At 48.0% G+C, this 12864-nt stretch overlaps 1 pseudogene; it reads right to left on the bottom strand.

Moving 5' to 3' along the window:
• Window positions 1-7843: 7843 nt before the first annotated feature.
• Window positions 7844-12864, bottom strand: part of LOC121025552 (40S ribosomal protein S12-like) — a 62893-nt pseudogene continuing 57872 nt past the window's right edge.

Here is a 12864-nt window from a genome sequence, read left to right as displayed (position 1 = left end):
TTAATTTTTCGAAAACTTGCTTTGCTAAAAGAAAGCTTGTCAGAGGCCATGATCTACGCGGCAAGGTGATTGGAGCCTTGACTGGGCTGACCATTTACTTTGGAATTGTACTGTCCAATAGGCTGACCACTAGCCACATTCAGCTATTTAAATGTCAATTTAAATTAAGAGCAATTTAAAATTCAGCTCCCTCATTGCACTAGCCACATTTCAAGTGCTTAGCAGCCATATGTGTTACTGGCTACCATATTGGACAGCACAAACATAGAATATTTCCAGCATCTCAGAAAGTTCTGCATAGTGCCGTTTGGGAACATCCATGGAAATGGGTTTGAAAGTCAAGGTAATATCAAATGTCTGCTAATGACGCACTGGCCTTACTATAGAGACCAAACATTAAAAAAAAATTTATTGGGGCGCCTGGGTGGCTCAGTCGGTTGAGCGTCCGACTTCAGCTCAGGTCACGATCTCACAGTTCGTGAGTTTGAGCCCCGCGTCAGGCTCTGGGCTGATGGCTCAGAGCCTGGAGCCTGCTTCTGATTCTGTGTCTCCCTCTCTCTCTGCCCCTCCCCCATTCATGCTCTATCTCTCTCTGTCTCAAAAATAAATAAACATTAAAAAAACTAAAAAAAAAATTTATTTATTTTTAAGAGACTGAGAGACAGAGTGTGAGTGGGGAAAAAGCAGAGAGAGAGAGAGAGAGAGAGAGAGAATCCGAAGCAGGCCCCAGGCTCTGAGCTGTCAGCACAGAGCCTGATGCGGGGCTCAAACTCACAGACCATGAGATCATGACCTGAGCCGAAGTCGGACACTCAACCGACTGAGCCACCGAGGTGACCCGAGACCAAACATCTTTAAAGCATCTACTTAAGGGGCGCCTGGCTGGCTCAGTTGGTGGAGTATGCGACTTGATCTCAGCATTGTGAGTCTGAGCCCCAGGTTGGGTATAGAGATTACTTAAAAATAAAATCTTAAAAAAAATAAAGTACCTACTTGGAACCCTTTGCTTATGGTAATGGATTGTTCCACTTTATTTTCTTGTATTTATTCAAAGAGGTGAACTCAACCTCTTTGGGCAATACTTTGTTAGTTGCTACTGTTATTGCACGATTAAAAGTAATAGAACTATAATTCCTGAAAGCATGCTCTTACTGCTTTTAAGGTAGTAGCTGCCCTTGGCACATCCTTCTGGATCCCAGCTCTCATCCTCCTTCTGGATCCCAGCTTTGGTCCTCCTTCTAGAAGACAATCAGTCCATTTGAGAGGCTGCTATTTTGTGGGATGGGTGAGATCTCCTGAGAGATCTTGTAATGCCTGATAGGATTCCAAAGCTAATTGTTGCCCCGTATCTTACTCACAGAAAACTAGGCCTTATCATGGGTGTGGGAGTGGGGGGCAGAGGGGAGGTAAAGTGGAGGGGTGGGGTGTGGGGAGAAGCCCAGGTAACAGTGGCCTTTAACTATTATCCTAATGTTTCTAGAAAATGAAAAAAATCCTCCTACAGAGTTCGGGAGCCCCCGGATATCCTAGTCTTTCCCTCTGACTCCTCCCCCAACTAAGAAAAAACACCCTTACTGGATGGGCTCTTGCTGTGGTCTCACCCATAAAAACCCCTCGTGGTAGCTTAACTATCATTACCCGGGCAAGGCTATTCTGGCCAAGTGCTGTGCTGGGCACCAGGGACTCAGAAATGAGCAAAACCCAGTCCTTGACCTCATGGAGATCACGCTTGAGCAGGGGACACAGACATCTAAGCAGTGTATTTCTTTTTTTTTTTTTATTTATTTAAAAAAATTTTTTTTTCAACATTTATTTATTTTTGGGACAGAGAGAGACAGAGCATGAATGGGGGAGGGGCAGAGAGAGAGGGAGACACAGAATCGGAAACAGGCTCCAGGCTCCGAGCCATCAGCCCAGAGCCTGACGCGGGGCTCGAACTCACAGACCGCGAGATCGTGACCTGGCTGAAGTCGGACGCTTAACCAACTGCGCCACCCAGGCGCCCCTAAGCAGTGTATTTCAACCCAGGGAGCTAGGTGCTACCTACAGACACGTACACGGTGCTGTGGGAGCAGAGGAAAGGGGATGTTGCACTCTGTGTGCAGACACAAGAGAAGGATGAGTATAAATTCCCTAGGCCAGAAGGGATGAGAGGTGGGTTTTCAAGGCGAAAGCATGGAGCCATGGAACGTCTGGCCTTGGGAGGCGGGGAGCAAAGACTGAAAAACCTAAGGCTCCGGCACAGGGAGAAAGTGGGTAGGAGCAGGGGGATGCCTGGGCGATGGGGTTGGCATGGCAGGCCACCGAGGACCCTATGTGGAGTCTGGACTTGACCTTGATGACAATGGGAAAGTCCTAGAAGGCATATTGGCAAGAATGGACTAGAGGGGATTAAGTCTGGACAGAAAAAGTCAGTGGAGTGTGTCAAGCCCTGCTTCTACTCCCGAGACACTGGAATCATTCACTCAAGGTCACTCAGCTTCCAACCCAATTCTATCTGTCTCTACACTACATTCCATTGTCTCTGAGGACATACCACAGGTAACAGCCTAGGAATTAGCCAACAGACTAATTTCCATTGATTTAACTGGTTTATACAAAATGACACACGGTGCAAGGCACAGAAATATAAAGAAGAATAAGGCATGGCCACTGCCCTCAACTCCCCTGCTTTTCAAATAACCTAGATATGTATCAGAGGGGTTGACTGTAATTTAAACAGCAGTGAATGTAACAGTACTCTAAGACATCCAAACATGTTTAGAATTATAACGACTTCTAATAATAGCTTTGGTAATACAAACACCTTTAGCAGGAAATGATATGAGTTTAGGTAGAAATTTGTTCCACTGGGACTAAACTGTGGTATTTAGATCTTCTGACTGGCCCAGAGAAGTGAGCACATGACCAGAAATCCAAGTTAGCCAGTCCCTTCTATGGCCTTGGGCACATCTCATCTCTGCACATGAGCTTGTTCTTCTGAAATTGAGGACGGATCTAACAGCACTTCTCTATCTGGCAAGGCTATGGTAGAAAGTTTACTGTCAAGTCCCATTAACTATTTTCATATACACTCATATATGTAGAACATTTCCCTTTTATGCTCCTTTTTTCTTTTCTTTAATTTTTTTAATGTTTATTTATTTTCGAGAGAGACAGAGACAGAATGCAAGTGGGTTAGGGGCAGAGAGAGAGGCAGACACAGAATCCGAAGCAGGCTCCGGGCTCTGAGCCATCAGCACAGAGCCCGATGCGGGGCTCACACCCATGAGCTGTGAGATCAATACCTGAGCCCAAGTCGGAGGCTCAACCAACTGAGCCACCCAGGCGCCCCATAGGCTCCTTTTTTCTTAAAAAAAAAAAAAAAAAATCTGCCTTACTCTATTTCTCAGGAGGATTTGGTTCTCTCTCCCCCTATGATTTCCATAACATTTCAAAACTCCTCAAATGAAAATATGCGAGTCATGACTTGTGGGTAGCAAGTTAGGACGTGTGGGACAGTTAGGGGGAGGGCAAACTCTGAGATTTGCCAGCAATTGTTTTCTCTCTCGATGCGAACGAACGAAAAGATCATGTTATTTATACAGCATAAGGTTCCAGATTTTCAGGAATGAAATCTGAGCCCCGCATGTCAACATATTGGTCTGGTCTGTCTTGGAATCTACAGTAGATGGATTTCTTTGTGCTGGGAAACATTAGGAAGGTCAATATTCTTTTCTGATTTTTTTTCTTTTAAGAAAAGAGTTCATTCTCACACTCTAAAGTGGTGGTATTAGATAGCATCCAGATAATACACTCAATGGTTGCGCCGACTTCAGTTTCAAACATAAAGCCCCAGGGCAAACAGCTTTTATGTATTCAGTTACATGTTCTTTACTTTACAGATAATGTTTTTCCACAAAGACTCCCAGCCTGGGAGGAAATACAGAAGTGAACAATCCAATGAAATAATAATAATAGTGATGTTAATAACGAGGAATCCCAAATTGCAAAGAACCCAGAGAGAGAGCAAACTGGGCTTCCCAGTCAACCATGAATCGCCCCGGAAAAGGGAGCCTGAGAGAAGCAGGTGGGGCAGAGGCCTCCCCGCAAAGGTGGACGGATGGCCCTGGGGGTAGTGGAAAGAGAGCTGGGCCAGGGATCACGGGAAGGGACCAGACTTCAAGTCCCGGCCTCTTCCTGAGAAGCTAGCTCGCTCTGCAACAAGGTATAATCACTTACCCTCCAAGGCCTTCAGTTTTCTCATCTTCAAAAGAAAGGGGTTGGCCTGGACCTGGAGGAAAGGGCTCCGGAGCCCGACAGCTGGAGGCCTGCCCCCTGGCTCTACCACTGGCCTGTGTGGAGCCCTGGACGGTTGGTCTGTCTCCGGGCCTCAGTTCCCTCCCCTGTAAAATCAAGGACCATAGTACTTCCCTGACTGAGCTACGGTGGGAATTAAAGGGATAGGGTGTTTGAAGTATCTGGCACATAGTAGGCAGCGCTCTGGAAACTCGAGTTCCCTCCTGGCTTCCTCTGGAAGGCCCTCTCAGCGCTAAAACACTCTGGCCCCGATCCGGTTCCTTTGTCTCCAAAATCCAGTCCACGGTTTACCAAGAGCCCTAGTTCCCAGTCGCTACGGGGGCACGCACACCTGAATTGCTTCTTTCAGTTTTCTGAATTGCCACTGAAACTTGCTTCTCGCGAAGTATTTGCCCCGTTTCAGCATCTCTTAAAGCGCTTAGCCACACTTTCTGCTTCCTCGACTCGGCTTCAACTTCTCTTCCCCCAGGCGGTGGCGGAGCGCAGCTGAGGGCGACTGGGACAGCCCGGGGACAGAGCTCGGCCACCCATTTCCGCCCCTCCAGGTGTTTCGTTGCAGGCCCAAGATTCAGCAAGTGTTTCCCACGAAGGAAGGGCCCCGACCCGGCCCATCTTCCGGGCCGCTGGCCTTGGGATTCGCAGATCCCAAAATAGGGTCCCTTGGGGGGTTGGTCTGTTGGTGGTTTGACTGACGTGGCCTGGGCAGAGGGCTGCTGCGTGGTGGTCCTTCTTTGGGAAGGGAACTCCTTGTTCGGAATTCCTTAATTCCAGCGAGGCTTCAGATACATATTTATAAAAGTAACATATATAATTTACATATATTTATAACAGTAATATAACCACATTAGAGAACCTTTGAAAAGCAGAGCAAAAGAAAAGCCCCTCCCCCTTTATAATTACAACTCCCAAACGCAGATATTTTGCTGTGCGTTAGTTTAGTCATGTTCTTTGAGTCCTTTCCCAAAGCTTTCATTTAGTTAGTTCTATATTTATTTACACACACACACACACACACACACACACACACACACTTTTCGTACCTCGCTTTTCGCGCTGCGAACTTTTCTAGGTAGATCCTTCATAGTCATTATTTTAGTAGCTGCAGACTCCACGAATGTATTTTACAACTTTCTTGTTGTTGGCCCTTTGGGTGGGATCCAATGCTCTTGTGTTGTGACTAACACTGCCTGGACTATATATTAGCATAATGCCTTGTCGCCCAAATGTCTTACCATTTCCTTCAAGTCATCTCCTAGAAATGAAAATATAAGGTTAATGAGTATGAACACGTTCGTGGTTCCGTCAGTCTTGCCCAGATGCTTTTCCAAGCGGTTGAACCAACATACACCCTCACCTCTGTAAAATGGTGGTTGTTTGTTTGTTTGTTTGTTTGTTTCTCCCAGGGCAACTGTGCTGTGATTTACCGTGAGAGGCGCACCTTTATCTCCCTTGAGTTTGATTACTTGTTTTTAAAGCAAACCTTTTGAAGCGAGTGGGATTTGAATGAAGAAAGAGGGCTTAGTGAGTAGAACCTGGGAAGTTGTCCCGGTCGTGGTCGTGATGTTCCGGGAGACGTGGCGAGTGGAAGAAATGGGTGAAAGTGCTTCGTGGGGCGGGAGAGGCGGGCCAGTGGGGGGATGAGTTTGAGAGGGGACCATGGGGGGGCCACCTCCCTCTGTGTGGCCCAAGTCACAGGTGTGAGTGAGGAGGATGGAGTTAGAAGCAGCAGTTTGGACCAGTGGAAAGCAAAAGTACCTGGGCTCCAGGCATGAAATCAGCATCAAGGATTTTCTGAAGGGATGGAAGTGAATTTTGGACTACAGAAATGCCAGAGTCTCTCAGGTACCATGGGGAAGGAATCCTGCCCTCTTTCATTTACCGAATGCTTTCTCCGTGCCCGCTTTTTGGAGGCCATCTCGATGAATCTTCACCATAACCCAAGGAAAGAGGCAACATCGTTATCCTCATTTTGCAGATGTAGAAACTGAGGGCCTGAGGAGTTCAGTGTCACAGTCAAGGCTGCTCATATGTCACAAGTAGCAGGACTGAGGATTTGAAGCCATGCCTTTCTACCTCAGACCTAGGGCCTTCGGGATCAAGAACGAGGTTTGGACAACAAACCGAAGAGAACCCGCATTTATCCAGATGGTGAAAGCTGAGGTCAGGCCTGGGTGGAGAAAGACCAATGGTGAGAGAACAATGGCCCGCATCCCCAAATTGTTTTAGGAGTGGGGGCTGAGGGCTGCCAGAATCCCAGCCTGAATCGGAATAGGTTGTCCCTGAAGGCTGCTGGGTAAGACCTGGCAAGGATTCTGACTCCTAACTGCTCAGCTATCTGAAGACCCAGTGTCCCAGAGCTTTACCGCTGCCTCATTGAGGGTGTCATCTCCTCTCAGGCCCCGTGTGGTGACTGTGAGACGGCAAGGATCTCTGTTTACCCAAACATGCTTTACTCTCCCCTCGATCAATGAAAGAATGTGCCTCCTGCTCAGTTTCAAGTACCTCCTCTTTCTCTGCCGATGAAAGTAAAACTATGTGGGCTTAGCGGGTTTGTGGTGTACAAAGCCAGAGTTAAGTTTTCTTTTTTTTTAAGTTTTAGAAATTGTTTCTTCTTCTTCTTCTTCTTCTTCTTCTTCTTCTTCTTCTTCTGAGTAGGCTCTACACCCGTCGTGGGGCTTGAACTCAGGATCCTGAGATCAAGAGTCACACGCTGTATTGGCCGGGCCAGGCAGGTGCCCCCCGAGTTAAATTTTCAAAGGCATTTGTCTCCTAGTCCCTTATTTCAACTCCTTGTTATTTCACTAAAAAACGTCGCTGGTTTGGAACATGGATTATGTTTGGTCACCAATACCGATGTGTTCTTATTCCACCACTTTTCTATTCGGCACAGTCTTCGAAAATGTGGTTAGGTAGCACACATCGTCTGGAGATCTGGATGACAGAGGTGAGCCATGGAACCAAGGAAACATCTTAGTTTGGCCTGTTTCAAGGCCTGGGTTTCCAGAGCACTCAGTATCAGCAAGGAAGGAAACCCAGCTGGCAGATTGTCTTCTGAGACCAACAAACTTTTGTGTAAAACAACAGTAATAACAGGTAATTATTTTAATCTTCATTGTATTCCTTCCCTCTCTCTCTTTTAAAAGATTATTTAAAATTTGTTAATGTTTATTTATTTTTGAGAGAGAGAGAGAGACAGAATCCCAATCAGACTCCAGGCTCCATCCGAGCTGTCAGCACAGAGCCCGACACAGGGCTCAAACCTGTGAGTCCGAGCCCTGTGAATCCTGAGATCATGACCTGAGCCGAAGTTGGAGGCTTAACCGACTGAGCCACCCAGGTGCACCGGAGATTTTATTTTTTTAAGGCTTCTCTACCCAACATGGGGCACAAACCCACAACCCTGAGATCGAGAGTCGCATGCTCCACTGACCAAGCCAGCCGGGCGCTCCATCTCTCTCCTTCTCTTAGATTTATATAATATAAATAAATATGTATGGAGAGAGAGTTTATATAACATAAAGAGAGAGAGAGAGAGAGAAAGAGAGAGAAGCAATGGAAGGAAATATTCCAAAACATTCGCATCAACATAGTATGTTGCCAGATGGTGGTCTTATAGCAAATTTTAGATTTTTTTTTTTTTTTTTTTTTTGAGGAACAAGAGCCAACTCTTTAATTTGTTTTTTCTTGCATTTGCAGCACTCCTCGATGACATCCTTGGTCTGAGACTCTGCCACAGTCCTTAACTACTAGGCAGCCGCAGCCGACCGCTTTGCGGGGTTCTCCTTCTGTGTCCGTCTACCTCCTCCCTACCCTAGTTTCTTGTTGTCGTCAAGCTCGATTAGGTGGATTTGGTGTTGGGCACAAAGGGCCTCCACCAACTTGACATACACAGGCTCGTCACAGTTGGACACAAGCGTACAAAGGTGGGTTGGCGATTGTCGAAGGCTCTGGCGGCTTCCCGGGTTCCCGGTGCTTGGCCACGGTGGGTGAGGGCGGTCTTCAGCGCCTCTTGTAAAGCAGTATTACTGTCCAGTACACCTCCAGCAGCGACACCTTCCTCCGCCAAGGCGAAGCGGTGGGGCTGAATCTTGGATGCACCCCTGCCTCCCAGCTGCGGCTAGATTTTTATCGTGCAGTACTGTGTTCTCCAAACATTCCCGTAACAAGGATGATTTTGCTTTGATATTTGGAAAGACAGTTAAGAAAGCAGCAAGTCGTGTTTCTTCAGATTTTCAGCACGTTTGAAAAATGCAGTTTATTAAGGACCATCTAAGGGATCCATCACCTAGCGGATTTTTATTTAGCATTTAAAACGTGCCGGCCTGGAGCTAGACACTGGAGACAGGGAGAATCATAGGGGAAGGGAGAACTGCTTCACTGAGTACCTGTTATTCACCAGGTACATTTTTAAAGCAGTCTCTGCTCGAATTTACGACCCGATAACGAGTCACATGCTCTACTGAGCCGTGTGACTGAGCCAGCCAGGTACCCCTACTAGGTACATTTCTGATATTTACTCATTTCATCTTCCCCCCATCCCGGGAGGCAGATTTTCGCAACTATTAGTGATACAGATGAGGATTCCGAGGCTACCGAATACCATGTGCCAATGGCTAAGGCCATGCAGGAAGCTGGTGGAAATTCCGGGCCTGGAAGGCAGGTCCACCTATTCCAAAGCTTGTGCTCGTTAATTATAGACTATTTTTTTCTCCCATAATATACACTCATGCAATATGATCCCTGGCCTTTCAAACCTCACAGTCTAGTTGAGAAGATAAATACAAATACCAATACTAGCAGTCCCCGGGTTAGGGACACAATCTTGAGTGTTTTGGGGAGGCTGGACTGGGCTGGGCGGCGATGATCTTGCCTTCTATTCACCCCAGCCTTGCCTCTGATGGGTTTTTGTTTTGACCCTGGCAGGACCCGCCACTGCTGTCCCAGGTCATCAGATTGCAAATCTAGGTTTTATTCTGGCCTTTAACAACTAAGGCGGGGCCTCTCCAGCTTTAATGCACATACCGGTCACCTGGGGATCTTATTAAAATGCAGATTCTGGAAGAGTAGGTGTGGGGGTGGGAGCGGGGACTGGGATTTTGTATTTCTTTTTAGCAAGACTTTTTCATTTTCGTTTTAAATTATTTATCTTTAAAAGTAAGCTCTATGCCCAATTTGGGGCTTGAAGTCTAGACCCCGCGATCAAGAGTCACTTGCTCTACCAACTGAACCAGTCAGGTGCCCCTGGGAGTCTGCATTTCTAATAAGCTCCCAGGTGATGCTGATACGCTAGTGGAGGGTTGGGTAGCAGACACTAAGGAGTTAAATGAACTACCCCAGACCCAGACCTCAATGCCATCTGTGAGCCCCAGGCAGAGTGCTGAGCTGGTCTTTATCTCCCCGGGGACAAGAGGAAGAGCCTCCCCGGCCCGGACTGCAGAGGGACGATTTCCCTTGTCCGAGCCCCTTCCCAGTAAAAGGGCAAGTGGCTGTCCAGCTTCAGGCTGGGGCTGACAAGGCGGCCCTGGGCCAGGAAAGATGCCCGGGCTCGCGTTGGCCTTCGCGTGGGCCGGGCCTGCTCTCTCCGGTCCCTCCGCAGCCTGCTGCCGCCACCACCGGGCCACCAACCAGGGCAAGGAGGCCCACTCCTCCCCGTCAGACCTGGGGAAGCCCTTCCTGCCTGCCAGGCGGGCTTAGCTCTGTGCCCAGCTGGGCTGGCGGCCTTTCTCTTGACATCTTCAGCCACCTGTCTGGGTGGTCTGGTCCCGGACCTGCCTGACGGCGGGGGGACTGGCCCCGGTGACTCTCTGAAGCCCCTGCTAGCACAGTGAGTCATACTGCCAGAGGCCCCGTGGCCCAGGGCCACAGGCAGGCCGCCTTGCTGGGACCGAATGGGAAGCCGAGGCTGGATGGCTATTAGCCCAGGAGGCAGCTACACAAGATGATACAGCCAGAACAGAGGGACACCGTCTATACTGCTTCTCTTTATGCATAATAGATCATAATTATAATACTTGGAATGTACATGAGGACTGCTTTCCAGAAGGTCAAAGCCCAATAGAATATTGAGTACTCTTTTTGCTAGTCTGACAGTCATCCATGACATTGTTTCTATGGGAAATGGTTTCCAGTTCCCAAACCGCCTGATTGCATGCTGGGAACTGGCTGCACAGACAGGAGGAGAAGAGAAGTGAGGTAGTATTCACTAAGAGCCGGAGGAACTGTTTAGACAATGTGTTGCAGGAGTACAGAGGCGGGAGGGAGGTCCTGGCCTGGCCACTGCAAGACCTCCTGGGACGGGGGGACCGTGAGCTGTGCCTCTCAGGACGTCTAGGATTTGGGGTAGGCAGGGTAAAGGGGTGCAAAGCCCCAGGGCAGGAACAGGGTGCCGACTACACAGGCTGGGAGAAATGGATTACGGCATCCTGACTGGAGTCAAGGGCTGTCAGGCCAGATGGGGTGGGAAGAAACGTCGCCTAGGGAGCTCTCATATGAGAGAAGGAGGGGGTTAGGGAGGAGAAGAGGCACCTTCGATGAGGAAATAGCTTCACAGAGGTTAAGTGAGGCTCTTAAGTACCCCCGAGGTGGCAAGTGCTAAATCGGAATTTGAATCCAGGGGCGTGTGGGTGTTTCCATGACATTGCGACTTCTTAATCCTGCACATGTCCCTGACTCCTATATTGGGCTTCGAAATACCCATGGAAGTCCGTGTTTCTGAAAATGTTCCAAAGGCCACCTGGCCCAGATCCTGGAAAAGTCAGAGGCCATGGTGACTGTCGTAGTTTCGTAGGGCGACCGTGAGAAACGACTACGAAGCGGAAGGCTCAAAAGTGTTTTAATGCGTTCTCTCAGTTCTGGAAGCCAGGAGTCTGAAATCCAGGTGTCAGCAGAGCTACCTTTCTCTGAAGCCTCTAGAGGAGTACCCTTGGGTGTTAGTCAGGCTTCTCCAGAGAAACAGAACCAATAGAAGAGAGAGACAGAGACAGATTTATCATAAGGAACATGAAGGCTGGCAAGTCTGAAATCTGCAGGGTGGACTGGCAGGCTGGAGACCCAGGAGAACCAACGTTCCAGTTTGAGGCTGAAGGCAGGCTGCTATAGGACCAGGAAGAGCCAACGTCTCAGATCAAGTTGGAAGTCAATCTGCCGAAGACTTCTCTTTTGCTGGGGGCGGGGGTGGGGTCATCTTTTCTGCTCTGTTCTGGCTTTCAACTCTTGGGATGAAGCCTGCCTACATTATGGAGGGCAATCTGCTTTACCCAAAGCCCTCTGATTTAATGTTAATGTCATCTAAAACACCCTCACAGAAACACCCAGAAGAATAACGTTTGGCCAAATATCTGGGTATCCTGTGGTCCAGCCAAGTCGACACTTACAATTAATCATCATCGTATCTTCCTTGCCACTTCCGGCTCCTGGCGGCTTTCGGGATTCCTCATCTTGGGGCTGCAGTACTCCAGTCTCTGAGTCTATCTTCACACGGCTTTCTTCTTATGTGTCCTGTCCCAAGTCTTCCTCTGCCTTACCCTTGTAAGGCCACCTGTTACTGGATTTAGGGCCCTTCCTAAATCTAGGATGATCTCATTTCAAGATTCTTAGCTTAATTACATCTGCAAAGACCCTTTTCCCCCAATCAGGTCATAATCACAGTTTCTGGAGGTTAGGACATGGGCATACATTTTTGTGGGGCCACCAATCCACCCACGAAACTAGTGTTGCCCCATGGAAATCTGAGGGGTTCTGCCGGCATGGCCACTTCCTAGCTCCAGGTAGAAAACAAAACAAAACCCCAAAAACTGAAGACTCCAGACTATCAATAATCCTAGCGAAGGAGGCAAGTCAGCCACCCTTTGGGGTAGGTATTTTAAATGGAGTGTCATGCTGGGTTGCCTGGCCCATCCCTTTGTGAAGTGAGAAGGAGAAAGATTCCCAGAGAACCTTTGAAATTTTCGTTCAAGGGGTGCTCGGTTGGTTACGCGTCAGACCCTTGATTTCAGCTCAGGTCATGATCTCATGGTTCATGAGTTCGAGCCCCGTGTTGGGCTCTGCACTAACAGGGCAGAGCCTGCTTAGGAATCTCTGTCTCCCCCCCCCCCGCCCATCCCCTGCTCTCTCTGTCTCTCAAAAACATTAAAAAAAGAAAACTCTTTTTATAATTGTTTTCAAATACTATTTCATGATAATTTTTATTTTGAAGTCAATAAAATTTAACAAACATGCTTAATTGGAGCTCTATATGTAAATCACACTTGTAAATATATCCGGAGGTTTACAGGTACCCAGCAGTGCATGTGTATCCGCTGCGGACAAGTAGAAAAGGAAAATATTTAGTTAAAAAATAGCCCTGAAGCAAGAAGTCACATCCCAGTACAGACCAGTCATCATGAAGCAAAGACCTCCTTGAGACATACATGACATGATCCATTTTGGACCAGCTCTGACACACCTCCTGCAGCCACACGGGTTAAAGCTTCCACATACTTCCAGTGAAGAAGAGGGAGACTAACCATATCTTTAATAGTAGGAAATTGGTTGTGGCTTTACTGATATTGTGGGAGTCCTGTCTTT

This window comes from Herpailurus yagouaroundi, unplaced genomic scaffold (assembly GCF_014898765.1).
Source record: "Herpailurus yagouaroundi ecotype Mexico unplaced genomic scaffold, PumYag 67681, whole genome shotgun sequence".
NCBI classification, from domain to species: domain Eukaryota; kingdom Metazoa; phylum Chordata; class Mammalia; order Carnivora; family Felidae; genus Herpailurus; species Herpailurus yagouaroundi.
Note: the sequence above shows the minus strand (reverse complement) of the source record. Positions and strands in the feature narration are given on the sequence as shown.